Source organism: Eriocheir sinensis, chromosome 3 (assembly GCF_024679095.1).
Source record: "Eriocheir sinensis breed Jianghai 21 chromosome 3, ASM2467909v1, whole genome shotgun sequence".
Lineage (NCBI taxonomy): Eukaryota > Metazoa > Arthropoda > Malacostraca > Decapoda > Varunidae > Eriocheir > Eriocheir sinensis.
In genome coordinates this window covers 14,015,945-14,035,247 of record NC_066511.1, presented here as the reverse complement: position 1 = coordinate 14,035,247, position 19,303 = coordinate 14,015,945, and positions in this window count along the sequence as shown.

Sequence of the window (19,303 nt, the reverse complement as noted above, 5' to 3'; positions counted from 1 at the left end):
TTTCAAGCCCGTTTTTAAATCCTCGTTCACTTCCTCTTCCGTTTCACAAGACAACACTATTCCTCCTCCTCCTCCTCCTCCTCCTCCTCCTCCTCCGAGACTCCTGATGAATAACCTTCGGGAAAAGCAAACCAAAAAAAAGGAGAGAGAGAGAGAGAGAGAGAGAGAGAGAGAGAGAGAGAGAGAGAGAGAGAGAGAGAGAGAGAGAGAGAGAGAGAGAGAGAGAGAGAGAGAGAGAGAGAGAGAGAGAGAGAGAGAGAAATGTGGCGCAGAATCGAGGAAGGAAGGAAGAAAGGAAAGGAGGAGGAGGAGGAGAAGAAAGAGGAAGAGGCGGAAGAGGATTTTGCATCAAGATTCCCATAAGAAGCGTTAGCCTGGAGCTTTGTGGAGAGAGAGAGAGAGAGAGAGAGAGAGAGAGAGAGAGAGAGAGAGAGAGAGAGAGAGAGAGAGAGAGAGAGAGAGGAGAGGAGAGGAGAGGAGAAAAGAAAGGAGAGGAAAGGAGAGAAAATTGATAAAAGGAAAAAGCAAAAAAAAGGAAGGATAGAGGATAAAAGAGAGAGAGAGAGAGAGAGAGAGAGAGAGAGAGAGAGAGAGAGAGAGAGAGAGAGAGAGAGAGAGAGAGAGAGAGAGAGAGAGAGAGAGAGAGAAAGGGGGGTTAGGGGGGAAGTGATATATGGTGGCTCAGTGAAAAGTTGAGAGGGAGTTTGTAAAGAGCATCCTCAGGGTAAGATTTAAGGCACGGGCGCCATCACTTACCCCCCCCCCCACCCCCACCCCACCGTTCGCCCCCTTTACCCCTGGGACTAAGATGAAACCGAGGGAGAGAGAAAAAGAGAGAGAGAGCGGGGTGGAGAGAAGTAGAGGAAAGTTGTATGGGGGGAGGATGAAAGAAAAGTGAGGAGGGGAAAATGAGGAAGACAAGGAGGAGGAAAAGAAGGGGGAGGAAGAAGAGGAGGACGGGGAGATGAGTGAGGAGAAGAATAAGGGAAAGAAAAACAGAAAAAAAAGAGGGGGAGGAAGAAGAGAAGGACGGGAAGATGAGTGAGGAGAAGAATAAGGGAAAGAAAAACAGAGAAAAAAGAGAAGAGGTGAGACAGGGAGAGAAAACGTATACAAGAAAGGGGTGAAGCAGAGAGGAGGAGGAGGAGGAGGAGGAAGGGGGGGGAGGGGGAGGGGAGGACCTACAAATGATGCTTAACAAGATGCAACGACCGTCCTCATCATGCCAATTAAGCCTGCAGAAGGGGAGGGGAGGGGAGGGGAGGGGAGGGGAGAGAAAGAGGGAAGGAAGATAATGTGTGCCGTAAGGAAGAAGCAAGTTTGTGAGAGAGAGAGAGAGAGAGAGAGAGAGAGAGAGAGAGAGAGAGAGAGAGAGAGAGAGAGAGAGAGAGAGAGAGAGAGAGAGAGAGAGAGAGAGAGAGAGTAGTAATAGTAGTAGTAGTAGTAGTAGTAGTAGTAGTAGTGGTGGTGGTAGTCATGGTGGTGGTGGTCTGTCGTTCACCATTACCACTATCACCACCATTAACCATCACCACCACCACCATCACTACCATTACCATCACCACCACCACCATCACCATCACTATCACCACCATAATCACTCCTCCTCCTTTCCCTCCTCCTCTTTCAAAACCAGAAAAACCAGCCTTCACTTGCCCTCTCCTCCTCCTCCTCCTCCTTCGCCCCCTCCTCCTCCTCCTCCTCCTCCTCCGATGTTTATCTTTACGAGGCTCCACGTTGTTACGCTCTACAAGATTACGATAGAGTCTCCCAATTTACGACGACTCCAGGTTACGACAAACTGCTCGATTTACGACAGTCATGCGAGTTACGACTACTATACTACTACTACTACTACTACAATTATTGCTATTACTACTACTCTTGCAATTCCGCCTACATCTCCTCCTCCTCCTCCTCCTCCAGATTAAGGGAAGTAAGGAGAGCTGTTGCTATGATGAATGAGGGAAGGGAGGAGGAGAGGAGATGGAGGGGGGGATGAGGGGGTGAGTGCCTGGATAACAGTACTATTGGGTTAGGGTGAGGAGGAGGAGGAGGAGGAGGAGGAGGAGGAGGAGTAGGAGGAGGAGGAGGAGGAGAAGGAGGAGGAGGAAGAGGAGGAAGGGGAGATGAAAAGGTGGAGGACAGCGAAGATTTATTTAATAGATGGAAGAACTCAAAGGAGGAGGAGGAGACGGAGGAGAAATAAGAGGAGGAGGAGGAGGAGGAGACGGAGGAAAAATAAGAGGAGGAGGAGGAGAAGGAGACGGAGGAAAAATAAGAGGAGGAGGAGGAAACATGAAGGAGGAGGAAGAGGATTAGAAGGAGGAGAAATGGTCAAGCGAATGAGAATGGGAGAAGGATAAAAGAAGAGAAAGTGGAGACAAAAGAATGAAGAGAGAGAAGCAAAAATTAAAGTAGAGATAAGAAGGAGAAAGAGGAGGAGGAGGAGAAGAAAAAGTTTGAGTGACAGAGGAAAGAAAAAAAGATCATGATAGTCCGCAAACAACATGAAATACAACGGAGACATCTTCCTCTCCTTCTCCTCCTCCTCCTCCTGCTCCTCCTCCTTCCTTCAGCTACGTCTAACCTGTCTCCTTGGTCTTCATCCTTTTCTTTCTCTTCTTTTTCAACTTTCCTGCTGATTCCTCCTCCTCCTCCTCCTCCTCCTTCTTTTCTTCCTCAGCAGTCTTACCTGGAAAGAGACAAAGAAGAAAATACAATAAAAGTGAAAACACGAAGGAAATAACAAATATATAACAAACACACACACACACGTATGCAACAATAACAAAGAGAAAATATAAGTCCGTCATATTTTCCACGACAATGCAAAGGAGGAGGAGGAGGAGGAGGAAGCGTATTGGCGAAGGAGAGATAAAAGAATAAAAGATAAAGATAAAAAGAAAAAGAAAAAAGAAAAAGTCGATGAAGATGATGACAAAGACAAGTCACTCCCAACTCTCTCTCTCTCGCCTCTTTATGCCGACCACAATTGTTGCCAAATCAGCCGGAAAACCGACGTCTGAGATGAAGAAAGAGGCAGAGGAGGAGGAGGAGGAGGAGGAGGAGGAGGAGGAAAAGTAGTCTGGGATATTGAGGAGCAAGAGGAAGAGGTAGAGAGGGAAGACGAGAGGCATAAAAAGAGGAAGGAAAGAGGAGTTGGTGATGGAAGAAGAGAGGGAAGAGTAGAGGAGGAGGAGGAGGAGGAGGAGGAGGAGGAGAGAGGAAGCGGAGAAATTTATAGTTGAGATCTTTTCTGGCTCACACACACACACACACACACACACACACACACACACACACACACACACACACACACACACAGGGTGAGGGTGTCAATCGGCTGAGGGGAGCGCCCGCCCCTCATGAATAAACCATCTCTCTCTCTCTCTCCTTTTCTTCTCTCTCCCTTCTCCTTTTCTTCTCTCCTTTCCCCTTACCTTCTCTCCTTTATCCTTTTCTGTTCTTCCTCCATTCTTTCTCTCCTTCTTCTCTTTCATACCTCTTTCCTTCCCATCTTTCTCTTCCCTTCATCTCTTTCTCCATCATACCTTCATCTTCCTTTCTTCGTTTTTCCCTTCTTCCATTCCTTCTCTTCCGCGCCTTTCCTTTATTTCCATCTTTCTTCTCCCCTTCATCTCTTTCTTCATCATTCTTTCTCCTCTCCTTCCCTTCTCTCCCCATCTCTTTCTCTTCTCCTTCACCTTTTCAACTCTCATCAGGTAGCCAGGTAGGAAGCATTGCCAATTAAGCTAACACCAGACACTTCACGCCCTAATTACTCTCTCTCTCTCTCTCTCTCTCTCTCTCTCTCTCAAGGTGGGAGATGAAAGATAAGGGAGATGAGTTTGTATAATGAGGGATGTTGCGGAGAGGTTGTTTATGGATGAGTGATGGTTCTCTCTCTCTCTCTCTCTCTCTCTCTCTCTCTCTCAAATCAAATATTATCCGTTTTCTCCCTTCCATTCACTTTAATATCGTTTCTCTTAACCCTCTATTTCCTTTCCTTCCCTTCCCTAATCTTTGCATCCATTTCCCATTATTTCCCTCTCATCCATATCCCTTCATTTCCTCTTCATCCATTTCTCTATCCTTCCCTTCCCTTTCTTTCCCTTCCCTTCCTTTACTTTACCTTCCCTTCCTTTCCTTTCCTTTCTTTCCCTTCCCTTCCAAACACTTCCATTCAATTTGCACATGACTTTCCCTTCCATATACACTTTATCACGAAAAACAAACAATGTACACAGAAATAAATAATACAATATGTAAATAAATTAGCAAATAGTGAAGTGATGGTGGCGTTGTTGTTGTTGTTGGTGGTGGTGGTGGAGCTGCACAGGTGTGTTAGGAATGGCACATATGTTGCCCACACCTGCAAACACACCTGTACAGTCAGTCACCCTTGAGGACCCACACGCCAGCAAGTCACAGCACATATGTGAAAGAGGGGGGGAGGAGGGGGAAGGGAGAGAGAGGGGGAGGGAGCGAAAAGTAGAAAAACATAATGATGAGAAATGGGCGAAGAATGAGAAAGGGAAAGGAAAGTAGGAGAACATGAGGACATATGGAGGGAGAAGGAGGATGGGGGAAGAAAGTAGGAAGGCAGAGAGAAAGGGATAAATAGAGGGCAAAAGGGGAGTAGGGAGAGTAAGAATGGGAAGGAAAAAGGAAAGGGTTTGAATGGGAAGGAATAAAAGGTAAGGAAAAGGAGAGTGAGCTAAGGGAGAGGAGGAAGGGCACAAGAGAAAAGGAAGGATGAAGGGAAGAAATGGAGGAATGAAGAAAGGAAGACATAAGAAAGAATAAAGAAAGGCAAAAGAAAAAAAAAGCAAGGCAGAAATACTAAAATGAAAAGAAAGGAGAGGAAAGGAAATGAGAACAAGAGAACCAGGGAACAGAATGTATAATAGGAGAAGGAGGAAGAGGAAGAGGACGAGGAAACAAGAGAATAAAGGAAAAAGGAGGAAGAGAAAAAAACAAACAGTATTAAGAAGGAGGAAACGAAGCGTAATACAGGAAGAGCAAATGTTTGAAGAGAAGGAGAAAGACAATTGTGGAAAGAGAAGAGGAAGAGAGGAGGAAAATAAAAGAGGAGGAGGAGGAAGAGGAAATGAGAAGAGACAGGGACAAAGCACAAAGAGAATGAGATAAAGGAGAGGAAAAAAAGAGAAAGAAAAAGAGGAGGAGGAAAGTTAACGGCAAAAGAACAAACACATCCGTTCTCAAAGCGTGTGTGTGTGTGTGTGTGTGTGTGTGTGTGTGTGTGTGTAATAAAAATAAATCAAATACTAATAAAAAGCAGAGAAATCAATGTCCTGAGTCTTGTTTCTTATACCGAGTTATTGATATTCTTTTTTTTCTTTTATTTATACTGCAAAATAAATTAATGAAATAAAACAAATAAAATAAAAATAATAAATAAAAAGTCTACCTCCTCCTCCTCCTCCTCCTCCTCCTTCCCCTCTCCTCCTCCCTTCGCGCAGTATCCAAAAATATACGAACGGGAAAGGAATAAAGACAAAAAAGAATAAAAAACTAATATTAGATACACACACACACACACACACACACACACACACACACACACACACACACACCAGCTCGGTAAATAATTTTCTCCCTCTCTCACTCGCATGAAATTTCAATCTTGCCAAAAAATATTTCTTTCTAATCTTTTTCGTTCCACTCGCTTCCTCTTGCTCGTCTTTCTGCACCTCCTCCTCCTCCTCCTCCTCCTCTTCCTCCTCCTCACCGCTACCCTTCCGTTCTCCTCCACTCTACTTCCCAACCCTTTCTCCTCCTCCTCCTCCTCCTCTTGCCAGCTCGCTCCGTCCCCACTACTCTACCTCCTCCTCCTCCTCCTCGCCGCGCCGCTCAATACCTCCAACTCTCAACACAACAATCACACGCAGATATTTTTCACACAATGTTCCCAGCACACAGATACGATCCTCTCTCTCTCTCTCTCTCTCTCTCTCTCTGTTTTTCATTTTCTTTCTTTTATTCTTTTTTTTATTTAAATTGTCAGAAAACCATCCAGTATACGAGAGAGAGAGAGAGAGAGAGAGAGAGAGAGAGAGAGAGAGAGAGTTAATAGAGATGGACAGGGCTGGAATACGACCTCAAGAAACGCTTCAATCCTCTTAACCATCAAATAAATATCCCTCACACACACACACACACACACACACACACACACACACACACACAAACCAATCTCCCTTTATCTGGTTTCCTGCGTCACGATCCCAACCTCCGGCTCTCTCTCTCTGTACGTCCCCTCCTCCTCCTCTTTATCACTACCACACCTTTTCCTCTGCAGCATCCCATTTCATCTCCTCCTCCTCCTCCTCCTCCTCCTCCTCCTCCTCGCAGCTCGTCACCCTTGCTCACAACACTCCTTAATCGATTACAAGAAGAGGGAAGAGGTGGAAAAGAAAAAGAAGGAGGAGGAAGAGGAGGAGGAGAATACAAAGCCTCCTGGAATCTCCTGAACAATATAGCAAATACGAGCTTTACTTGTGAGCTATATATTTCTCTCTCTCTCTCTCTCTCTTTAGAATCCATTGCCTTTTTTTCATTTCTTTTTTTCTATTTTTATTTTTGTTTTTATATGAGGTTTTAAGGGAGAGGACAGCGGCGAGAAGTTGAGTCCCTGTGGGTGTGGGAACGGCCGGGATTCGAACCAGTGTACCGCCAAGGACTCGCTGCCCGGTGTCTCCTTTGGTCCAGCCGTTTCCTCTTTTTCTTCTTCTTCGTCTTCGCCTTTAATTTCTTCGTCTTCTACTTTTTGTTCTTATTCTTGTTCTTTGTCTTGTTCTAACTCCTCTTCTACTTGTTCTTCTTCTTCATCTTCTTCGTCCCCCTCCTCCTCTCCTCCATCGATCCCTCAGGCCGTGATGATGATGTGAAAGATGAGGACGAGGAGGAGGAGTATAAAGAAGAGAAATATGAGAATGCGGAAGACGAAGAAGGAAGAGAAGCGAAGAGGAAGAGAAGTTTAGGAAGCATGCTCAGAAATACTTCCACTCCTCCTCTTCCTCCTCCTCCTCCTCTTTCATCTTCCTCCCCTCTTCATGGCGATAAGAGCTCCATTACCGCGAGAGAGAGAGAGAGAGAGAGAGAGAGAGAGAGAGAGAGAGAGAGAGAGAGAGAGAGAGAGAGAGAGAGAGAGAGAGAGAGAGAGAGAATAATCATAATAATAATATCCGAGGGAGAAAAGTGGACTTGAGGGGAGAGGAGAGAAAAAGAATAAAGAGGGGAAGAGGGAGAGACGAAGAGGAAAGAGGGGAAAGAGGACATTTAGGCTTCATTCCCTCTCACTTCCCCTCACATTATTCTCTCCCCGCTTCCGTCCCCTCTTCCTCTCCTCCTTCTCCTCCTTTCTCTCCCCTCTTTCACCTCAAATCCCAAAGCGCCTCCATTTCGCTTCCTTCCTCTCACTTTCCCCTCTCCTCCTCCTTCTCCACCTCCTTTCTGCTTCACGAGAAAGAGAGAAAAGAGAAAAGCCGTCCCACAATATATTCACACACACACACACACACACACACACACACACACACACACACACACACACACACACACACGTCGACACGAGGCGCAGCAAAAGAGATTTGTTCACGTCATTGCCAATATTTCACAGTGGAGCCGCGGACCTCCTCCTCCTCCTCCTGGTCCCCCACTCCTCCTTCTCCATTTTAAAAGCGGTCTTCCCTTTACTCGCTTTCTCCACCTCCTTCCCTCTTTCTTTACCTCCTCCTCCTCTACCTCCTCTTCTTCTTACGACCCTCACGACCCTTCATCCATCCTTCCTTCTCCTCCTCTTTCTTTTTTTAGCCCTGACGATCCTTTTCTTTCTTCTTCCTTTTTCTCTCTGATTATGACTTCACTCTGGCAATTTCTCTATCAATTTCTTTCCTTCTTTGTTCTCACGCACTTTGATTACGTCTTTCTTTTCTATTTTCTTTTCCTAACATTGCAAGATTTATATTCACCTTCTCTTATTTTCTGCCTTCATCACCTGTTATCTCCCTCTATCCCTGTGTTTTTTCTCCCTCTTCTTCTTCTTCTTCCTTCTTATTACTATTGTTCATGTCTTTATCATCATCATAATCCTCAATCTCCTTATCTTTATTGCATCTACATTACCACAACCTCTCATGTGTGTGTGTGTGTGTGTGTGCAATGTTCGACACGTGGCAAACCTCAAGTGTTTAGATCTCACGACGTACGTACACACACACACACACACACACACACACACACACACACACACACACACACACGCAAGACATTATCTTCTCCTCCTCCTTCTCCACGCAAGCCATCATCATTATTGTATTTACCGCGAGAGAGAGAGAGAGAGAGAGAGAGAGAGAGAGAGAGAGAGAGAGAGAGAGAGAGATACGAAAACTGAAAACTATAGGAAACGAAAGAAAAAGCAGAATAAGAAGTATAAATAAACAAGAAAAAAAATGGAAACGAAAATATATAAAAAAAAAAACACGAAAAAAGCAGATGGGGAAAAATAGAAAGAAAACTCTAAGAAAAAGAAAAAAAGGAGAAAAAACATGTAAAAAAATCTACCGCCCCTTCCCACCTCTTCCTCCCTCCCTCCCTTCTTTCCCCCTTGCAACTCCCCTTTCCCCTTCCTATCTCTCTTCCACTACCCCTTCCCCTTCCTCTCTCCCTCCTTGACACTCCCAACTCTCCCCTAACTCTTACCCCTACCTTCTCCCCCTCTCCCCCCTCCTTGCCTCCCCCCCCCCACCCCCCACCCTCGTTGCGTGATAGGAAGGGAATCAAGTTCGAGTCCCTTTACGCTGACTGGCTTCTAATTCCCTGATATCCTTTGCCGTGTATATATGAGAGAGAGAGAGAGAGAGAGAGAGAGAGAGAGAGAGAGAGAGAGAGAGAGAGAGAGAGAGAGAGAATCAAAGGGAATATTCTGATGACCTCTTTTCACCCAGACCAAGGCCAAGACTCTCTCTCTCTCTCTCTCTCTCTCTCTCTCTCTCTCTCTCTCTCTCTCTCTCTCTCTCTCTCTCTCTCTCTCCTTTGTGTACACGAGCAAGGAGGTGATTGTTCTGGTGTTTATGGGTGGTGATGACGGTGTTGAGGAGGAGGAGGAGGAGGAGGAGGAGGAGGAGGAGGAGGTGGAGGAGGAGGTGGAGGAGGAGGAGAGGGAATTGGAGATCAAGTGGAGGGAGAGGTAGAGGAAGAAGAGAATTTGGAGAAGATGAGGAAGAGGAGAAGGAACTGAAGGAATGGATAAGAGAAGGAGGAGGAGGAGGAAAAGAAAGGAGGGAGAAGAGGAGATAGAGACCAAAGGAGAGTATCAGGAGGAGGAAGAAGAGGAGGAGGAGGAAGGAAGGAAAAGAATTTGATAAGAAGATCTAAAGAAGGAGGAGGAAGAGGAAGAGGAGGAGCGAACCAAAGACATAAATAAAGGACAGCAGAAGAAAGGAAGGAAGGAAGGAAGAAAAAAAGAAAGAGAAGAATAAGAAAGACAAAAAAAAAAAAAACCCATAATTTAATAAAGAGAAAAAGATAAAAAAAAAAACAATATTGAAGAAGTCCAGTTACAAAACAGCGCTTAACCTCAATGCTCATCTCCTTTATCTCCTCTTCCCCCCCCCTCACCCCTCACCCTCCACCATCACCCACCATCATCACCACCACCACCATCAGCGCCATCATGCATAGAAAACGAGGATTGGTGAGCGTAGTAACCCGCCTTATGTTTTCCCGCTCATACAGGTGTGGAAATTCACCTGTACGGTCCCAGAGGAAGAGGAAAAAGAGGAGGAGGATAGAGGCGAGGGGAAAGAGAAAGAGAAAGAGAAGTGAAATAAAATGATGAAGAGAGAAGGAGAGAGGAAGGAGGAGATATCAGAGTGAGAGGGAACGAAGGAAGGAAGGAGAAAGATGAATGGAGGGAGGAAAGAGAGCAATGATGGAAGAGGAGGAGGAGGAGAAGAAGAGTATGATAAAAGTGAATGGAAGAGTGGAAGGAGGGAAGGAAGGAGAGTAAGAGGGAAATGAGAGGGAAAGAGGAACATGAGTGAAGGAAGCAAGCTGAGGAGGAAAGGAAGGAAAAAAAGAAGGGTATGAGTGAATGAGGGAAAGAAGAGGAATGAGTGAAGAATGGGAGGAAGGAAGGAAGGAAGGAAGGAAGTAGGGTATGAGTGAACGAGAGAAAGAAGAGGAATGAGTGAAGAAAGAAGGAAGGGAGGAAGGAGAGAAGAAAAGGAAGCAGGGATGGAAGTAGGATATGAGTGAAATGAAAGAGAAAAAGGAGAAGTATGAGTGAAGAAGGAAGGAAGGAAGGAAGGAAGGAAAGGAAGGAGGTGAACGCTATATACTCTAGTTTAGATGAGCTTTATAAACTTTACGTGTGAAAGACAAGTTAGTTTACCCTTGCCTCACCTCCCTCACCTACCTACCTACTCCCCTCTTACCCTTCTCCTTTCGGTCCTTCATTTTTTTCCTCTTTTATTTTCCTTTCCGTCTCTTCATATCAACCTCCATTCCTGACTCTAACTTTCTACATTTCTTCGCTCCTTCATACCTTCCTACCTCCTTTCCTCCCTTCCTCTCTAACAAGTAACCTTACCTGCCTGATTTGTTTCCCTTCTCTCCTTCCCTCCCTTTCTCATTTACTAACATCCTTATACCTATTCTATATATACCCCTTTCTCTCTTTTCCCTTCCTCCCTAACACATTCCTTTCCCTCCCTTCCTTCACTCTCCTTTTCTTTGCCTTCTTAAATCCCTAACACTTCTTACCTTACATACCTTACTTTATATCTTACCTACCCTATCTGTTTCCCTTTCTCTCTCTTTCTCTCCCTTTCCCTCCTTAGCCAACACCTTACCTCTCCTATACATATCCCTACCCTTCTCTTTCTCTGTCTCTCTCTAACTACCCACTTCACCTATCCCATCCTCCCTTTTTCTCCCTCCTTTTCCTTTCACCCTATATAACTAACACCTTACCTTTTCTATATGTTTCCCTTCTCTCCCACCCTCTTCCTCTCCCTTCCCTCTCTCGCTCCCTTCCTGACGTGGAGATGAAGTGGCTAAATTCAATCCAAACGAGGGTTAACAGCGCATCTATTAGGGCGAGAATGAGGGGAAGAAGAGGGGAGGAAGAGAGGAAGGAGCGAGGGGAGGAAGAAGGGAGACGAAGGGCGATAAGATGAGGGGAATATTAGGAGAAGGAGCAGGAGGAGGAGAAGGAGCAGGAGGAGGAGGAGGAGGAGGAGGAGGAGGAGGAGGAGAGAGAGAGAGAGAGAGAGAGAGAGAGAGAGAGAGAGAGAGAGAGAGAGAGAGAGAGAGAGAGAGAGAGAGAGACTGCATCCCTTGGTAAACATTCTTAAATGGTAAAAATAAATGTTTGTCTTCTAATAAACAGACTGACGGGAAGGAAGAGGAGGAAGAGGAAGAAGAGGAGGAGGAAGGTGAAGCGAAGAAACAGAAGAGAAAAAGAGAAAAGGAAGAGAAAAGAAACGAAAAGATTGAAGAAAATAAGGAAGAGGGAAAAGAATGAGAAAGAAAGAAAGGAAGGAAGGAGGGAGGGATGGGGGGTAAGAGAGGGGAGAGGAAGAAAGCGGAGAGAAGGGAAGTGAAGGGAAGAAACAGAAGAGAAAAGGAGAAAAACGGAAAAAAATGAAGAAAATTATGAAAAGGGAAGAGAAGGTAGGGAAAGAAGAGGAAGAAAAAGGAGAGAAGAAGGGAAAGAAGGGAGAGGAAACGGGAGAGGAATTTCAAGACTTTCTCATCCAAAACACACACACACACACACACACACACACACGTACACGCCGCCTCCCCCTCTCCCCCACCTACTAATCTTCCTCGCCTCTCCCTCCTTCGCCCCCTCTAATCACCCTTAAGACCCAGCATCTCCCCTCATCTCCCTTTTCCTCCCTTCCCTCATCTCCATTTTCATTACCCTATTCTTCTCTCTCTCTCTCTCTTTTCGTTCGTTCCCTCATCTCGTTTCTCTCTCCCCTATTTTTCTTTTTTCCTTCCTTCCTTCTTTTCTTATTTCCTTTTGCATCATCATTTTCCTTCTCTTCTTTCTTCCTCTTCTTTTTTTCTATTTCTCTTCTTTCTTCCTCTTCTTTTTTTCTATTTCTCTTCTTTCTTCCTCTTCTTTTTTCTATTTCTCTTCTGTATTTCCTTTCTTCTTACTCATTTCTCTCTCTTTTATCTCTTACTTTCTTTCTTCCTTATCCCTCATCCTCCTTCTCGCTTATTTCTTCCTCTTTACTTCTCTTTAGCATTTTCTTTCTCTCCTTTCTTCCCCTCATCTTCAGTTTCCTCCCTTCTTGTCTTCTCTCTCTCCTTCTCCCTTCATCTTCCCTTTCCTCTCCCCTTCCTCTGAGACCTATGAAGGAAGGAGACACGAAATTATCTCCTCCTCCTCCTCCTCCTCCTTTTCCTCCACCTCCTCCTCCTCCTTTTCCTCCTCCTCCTCCTCCTCGTCGTCTTCTCTCCCCTTAACAGGTTTCTTGAGGGTTACTCCCGAGGGGAATAAGGGCAGGAGATGGAAAGAGAGGGGAAAAGAGGAGGAAAGGGAGGGTAAAAAGGGAAGAAGAGGGGAAGAAAGAGGGAAAAAAAGAGGGAAGAATGACAATTAACTAGAAGGGGAATTTTTCTATGTAACGTTATACCCCGAGAGAGAGAGAGAGAGAGAGAGAGAGAGAGAGAGAGAGAGAGAGAGAGAGAGAGAGAGAGAGAGAGAGAGAGAGAGAGAGAGAGAGAGAGAGAGAGAGAGAGAGAGAGAGAGAGAGAGAGAGAGAGAGAGAGAGAGAGAGAGAGAGAGAGAGAGAGAGAGAGAGAGAGAGAGAGAGAGAGAGAGAGAGAGAGAGAGAGAGAGAGAGAGAGAGAGAGAGAGAGAGAGAGGGGGGACCCCGGACAACGAAGGGTAAAAAAAAAAAAAATAGTCGGTACTAAATCAGTCTAACCCGAAAAAATATGTCATGTTTATGGCCTAAGGGAGGAGGAGGAGGAGGAGGAAGGAAGAGGGAAGAGTAAGAGGAAGAGCCGCCTGTTCCCTTCCATAAAACACGAAAAAAAAAAAAAAAACTCACATTACCGAATAAAAACACTGAAAAGTAATCGATTTTTTTTTTTTATCGGGAAGTCGTTCTTTTCCGCTCTCTTATTTCTTTTTTTTATTGGAAGAGGAGGAGGAGGAGGAGGAGGAGGAGGAGGAGGAGGGGGTTCAAAGTTTGCTGACATCCGTTTAAGGGAGGAAGGGAGCGTGAAAGAGGAGGAGGAGGAGGAGGAGGAGGAGGATAAGCGGTCGACGACACTCTGCCAATCATAATCACGTTCCCAGTTTTAAGAGGAGAAAAAGAGGAGAGAAGAGAAAAAAAAGAATAGGAGAAAAAACAGGAGAGGGAAATACAAAGGAAGAACAGACACACGGGAAAGACAGGAGGGAAAGAGAAGAGGAAAGGAGATGATGAAGGCGGAAGACTGGAGAGGAAGAGAGGAGGAAAGGAAAAGGGGAGAGAAGAGGAAGAGGAACGGGGAAAAGAGGAAAGTAGAGGAAAATATAAACAATATATAAATACGAAAAGCAGGAAAATATAAGAGGAGGAGGAAAAGAAAAACAACGGAGAAAGAATGACGGAAGAAGGAAGGGGAGGAAGAGAAAAAAAGGAAGAAAATAACAAAGGAAAAAGAAGAGAAAATAACCAGAGAAAAATAGATAAGGAAAACTACAGAAAAAAAGAATAAAAAATAGGAAAAGAATGAAAGAGAAAATGAGCAGAGAAAAATGGGAACAGATTAAGAGAGAAAAACATAAGAGAAAATAAGTAGGAAAAAAATAGGAAGGGAATAAGAAAAAAGAAAATAAAGAAGAGAAAATAAGAAAAAAGAAGAGAGGAGAGGCATTCCTATGAGGGCCGGCACACACAATCCATTTACTAGATTGGTCCAATGCGGCGAGGGGGGCGGGGGTAGGGGGAGAGAAGGGGAATGAGGGGGAGGAAGGACAGCCTGGATGGAATGGGGAGGTGGTATAGATGGAAGGAAGGGGGGAGAAGAGGAGGGGACAAGGGAAGAGTAGGGGGAGGCTTGGAAGGAATGGGGAGGTGGTAGGTGGGGGAGAGGGAAGGAAGGGGCGAGGGGAGGAAAGGGTAGACAAGGGAGGGATGGGGAGAGTAATAATTGTGGTTAAATCTAATAATTGAGGTTGAATGTGGCAATATAATAGGTTGAGAGTCTATGGTGAAAACGCCGCTGGACAGAAAAACCCACAAACTAACAAACAGACGGATAAACATTCATAAAACCATCAAATTCTTCATCTGCCTTAAATATAATTGTTAGAAATGCTTTTGTTTCCCACTCTTTCTCGAATATTCGTCACCTACTCAACTGACAAGCAACAATGACGCGGCTAGTGATAATTGGCCGCCATGAGCTTGATGTGAAAATCCACGGACACTTTTTTTTTTTTCTATTTTTCTTTTTTTTCCCAATTTCTTGACGCCTTCCATTTTTTGTCGCCTACTCAAGAGCCTGATGTCAAAATCCACGGACACTTCTCTTTTTTTTTCTATATTTTTCGTCTTTTTTTTTCATTTTTCCATTTTTTTTCCAATTTCCAGACGCCTTCCATTTTTTTCTCGCCTACTCAAGAGCCTGATGTCAAAATCCACGGACACTTTTCTTCCATTTTTTGTTTATATAATAGGGTAATAATTTCCTTCACTTTTTTTTCTCTGTCTCTCTTTCTACAACAGGTGCGGTGTGTGTGTGTGTGTGTGTGTGTGTGTGTGTGTGTGTGTGTGTGTGTGTGTGTGTGTGTGTGTGTGTAGGCGGATGAATATGCGGGTGTGTTTAACTTTTTCAAGGAAGGGAAGAAAACCAAAAAAACAAAGGAGAGAATGAAGCAAAAACAGAAGACAAAGACAGACTGACAGAGAGAAGGCAAGAAATTTAAAACAAAACGTATAAAGAAACAAAGAAAGTATAAAAGAAATAAAGAGAGAACAGGGAAAGAAAAAATAAAAAAAAATGAAAAATGAGGTAATAAAAATAAATCACAGAGGAAGAAAATGGAGGACAAACTAATGAAAACTAGAGAAAAAGAAAAATACAATGAACGAAAGTTAGAAAAAAATATGACAGAGAAAAGAACAAAAAACAACTGAAGATCGTGACAAGACTAACCCTCCTCCTCCTCCCCCTCCTCCTCTTCCTCCTCATCCCCCTCCCCCTCCTCCTCCACTTCCTCGCAGGTGGTGTAACGGTGTGGCTAATTATCTTCCTCGTCAAGGTGGTGTGCCTCAGGTGATGAGAGAGAGAGAGAGAGAGAGAGAGAGAGAGAGAGAGAGAGAGAGAGAGAGAGAGAGAGAGAGAGAGAGAGAGAGAGAGAGAGAGAGAGAGAAACTGATCCCCCGGGTGTAGGCCCAACAGGATTTATGCAACAATAGGCCTACGACAGCTGATTCCTTTTTTCTTCCCCTTCTCCTCCTTCATCTTCTTTACTTCCTCCTCCTCCTCCTCCTCCTCCTTTCTCATAGTCGTATTGGGCGCATCCGTCTCAATAGCACCTTCCTCCTCCTCCTCCTCCTCCTTCTTCATCTTCTTTTCCTACTTCTCATTCTTCTTCTATATCTTCTTTTTTATTCTCACTCTTCCCCTTCTTTCCTTAACTTTTTTTTTCTTCTATTTCTTTTTCTCTTCCTCATTCTCTTCTTCTTTTCCCAATTTTTCTTTTCGTCTCTTTTCCTACTTTTTGTTTATCTCCTCCTCCTCCTTATCTTCCTTTTTCTTCTCCTCCTCAGCATTCGATTACTTCTTTTTTCATATTCTCCTTCGATCTTCTTCTTCTTCTCCTCCTCCTCCTTCTCCAACACACCAATCACCCTACCAGAACTCAATCACCCAATCCTGACCGCCTATTTCACCCCCTCCGAAGTATCACCTCCCCGCCCCCCTCTGTCCAGGCCCTCCCCCCTCCCCCATCCCCATCTGTCCAGCCTCCTGCGACGCCTCCTTATTTACTGCTACGAGGCCTCCTTCTTCTGTTCCTTCCTTCATTCTCTACTTTACTTGTTCGTTCCATTCCATTCTTTCCTTTTACCTTCCTACCTTTCTTTCCCTCCTTCACATGTTCGTTAGCCATTTCCTCCCTCCCTTTCTTCTTTAGTTCCTTCCTTCCTTCATTCACTCATTCGTCGGTCACTACTTTCCTTTTTTTTATTCATTTTTTCATTCGCGTATTCATTCTCATTTTCCTTCCTTCCTGATTTTCAACACCTCTTTCATTACTTTCGTACTTCCTTCTTTCTTTATTTCCTCCATTTTCTTTATTGCCGTTCTGTGTACCATTACCCCCCACCCCCCCCGTCCTCCCCCTCCTACTCCTTCTTCTCCTCCATTATCTTTCATCTCCCCCATCACCATTACATTACATTATCCCTTCATTATCAACACCATTTCCATCTACACCCTCCGACCATTTTCATCACCACCACCACCATCACCACCATCAACGTCATCATCTTCCTCCTCCACCTCCAAGAATATCTCCATGCACTTCCTCTTCCTCCTCTTCCTCCTCTTCCATTTCTTCCTCCATCCATTCATTCCTCAATTCAATCATTCACTTTATATTCATCACCCAAATCTCTCTCTCTCTCTCTCTCTCTCTCTCTCTCTCTCTCTCTCTCTCTTACGGCTGTGCTATTTATCCTTCCTTCTCTTTGATCCTGTGTGTGTGTGTGTGTGTGTGTGTGTGTGTGTGTGTGTGTTTAATTCTCTCTTTTTCACCTCCTCGTCTTCTTTCCTTCTCTCACTTCCTCTTTCCAATCCTTCTCCTGGCTTCCTCCTCCTCCTCCTCCTCCTCCCTCTCTCTACTCCCCCCTCCCCCCGCGTATATATTTCTTCCTTTCCACAGTGTAATATAAAAAAATAAATTCTTTAAAGTTCAGAAGTTAACGCAGACGCCGTGAAGACCTCTCTCTCTCTCTCTCTCTCTCTCACCACTACGGAGACACATGTGCCCTCGGCCACTATATTTCCCCTCCCGCGGCCCGCTCTAAATTAATATTCATGGAGAGACGGGAGGGAAAAAACGCCGGAGGAAGGAAGGGAGGGAGGGAGAGAAAGAGGGAGGGAGGGAGGGTGACAGAAGGGAGGAAGCTGAGGGGAAATGGAGGGTTTGAAGAGAGGAAAGACATCGGAAAAGGGAGAGAGGGGAGAAAGATGGGAAGATAGGAGAGAGAGAGAGAGAGAGAGAGAGAGAGAGAGAGAGAGAGAGAGAGAGAGAGAGAGAATTTTATTACAACCGTATTGTTGTTTCCCCTCCTATTTTTTTCTTTGTTTCCTTTCACCACACACACACACACACACACACACACACACACACACACACACACACACACACACACACACATGTACCTCGATTAAAACACCACGATCTCTCTCTCTCTCTCTCTCTCTCTGTGGTATTTCATTCTATGAGGACGAGATAGAGAGAGAGAGAGAGAGAGAGAGAGAGAGAGAGAGAGAGAGAGAGAGAGAGAGAGAGAGAGAGAGAGAGAGAGAGAAATATTCATAAACCCGACACACTTGACTTCCTCTCTCTCTCTCTCTCTCCCCCTCCCTCCCCTTTCCTTCCCCCTTCCCCCTATCTTCCACGCCAGGGGGGCAGGGGAGGGTAGGGGTGTTTTGGAAGGGGGTCGAGGCAGGCGGTCAGGGAATCCAACCCCCCTTGAGCCAGACAATCAGATTACAGGGTCCATTACGGGTTCAGGAGGGGGAAGGAAGGAGAGGGAGGAGGGGAAAAGGAAGCTTATAGGACGTGGTAAGGGGAGCTAAAGGTAGGGCAAAGGGTCAGTGGAGGAGGAGGAGGAGGAGGAGGAGGAGGAGGAGGAGGAGGAGGAGGAGGAGGTGGTAGAGGAGGAGGATGGGTATAAAACAACATAACAGAATTGTGTGTGTGTGTGTGTGTGTGTGTGTGTGTGTGTGAGAGAGAGAGAGAGAGAGAGAGAGAGAGAGAGAGAGAGAGAGAGAGAGAGAGAGAGAGAGAGAGAGAGAGAATTTGATGAAAAGCAGAGCAAACTAAGAGGCATTTTGTTGTTGTTAGAGAGAGAGAGAGAGAGAGAGAGAGAGAGAGAGAGAGAGAGAGAGAGAGAATATTTACAGCAAAAGACACACACCACAAAGGAGTTTTGATGGAATACGTGAACATGAGGAAGAAGAGGAAGAGGAGGAGAAAGAAAGAGAGAAAGAGAAAGAGAAAGAGCAAACTTCGCATTTACTTGAGCGAAAAGAGAGGCGAAGCGTGAATTCAGAGTGAGGAAGGAGGAGGAGGAGGAGGAAAAGGAAGCAAGAGAGATAGAAGATAAAAATGGAAGAAGAGATAATGATGGAAAAAGAAAAAGATGGAAGATGAAAGGAAGAAAATACAAGGAAAATGATTTTGGAGAAGAGAATAGGGGGAAAGAGGTAGATGAGCAGGAGGAGGAGGAGGAGGAAGAGGAAGAGGAGGAAGGGAGCAGGTGGGAGGCACTCAGCTTATTGTCATCCTCCTCCTATAAATACTTGGCCCCCCTCCTCCTCCTCCTCCTCCTCGAACAGGCCATATGGGACTTGCTGGGGTGTGATATCTCCCTCTCCCTCTCCTTCTCCTTCTCCCTCTCCCTCTCCCTCTCCCTCTCTCTCTCTCTCTCTCATTGGATAACTCGCAGATCTTCCAAAGCACACACACACACACCTTGACTCCACAAATACACATAAAAAAAGAAACAAACACAGCTGTGGCAGAAGAGAGAGAGAGAGAGAGAGAGAGAGAGAGAGAGAGAGAGAGAGAGAGAGAGAGAGAGAGAGAGAGAGAGAGAGAGAGAGAGAGAGAGAGAGAGAGAAACACACAACCGAGGAACTAAAAAAAAGAAAAAGAAGAAATAGTCCGTAAAAAAACAAACAGGATTATAAAGAAGAAAAAACGGAAAAAAAAAGAAAATAAAAAAACAGGTGTAATATTTTTTTAGGGTAATTCTGCCGCAGCGATGTTGAGAATACACAGTGACAGGGGACCATTAGCACACACGCACACACGCACACACACCTGCCTGCCTCAATTATCTCCCCCTTTTCCCTCCCCTCTCCCCCACACACACACACCTGTCCACAAGAGGAAGAGGAGGAGGAGGGGGAAAGAGGAGGGTGGAAGGGGGGTGGCAGTTCCGTAATCGTAACCTGCTATTCCGACACTAATTATTTAATGGGGGAGGTAAAGGTGAGAGAGAGAGAGAGAGAGAGAGAG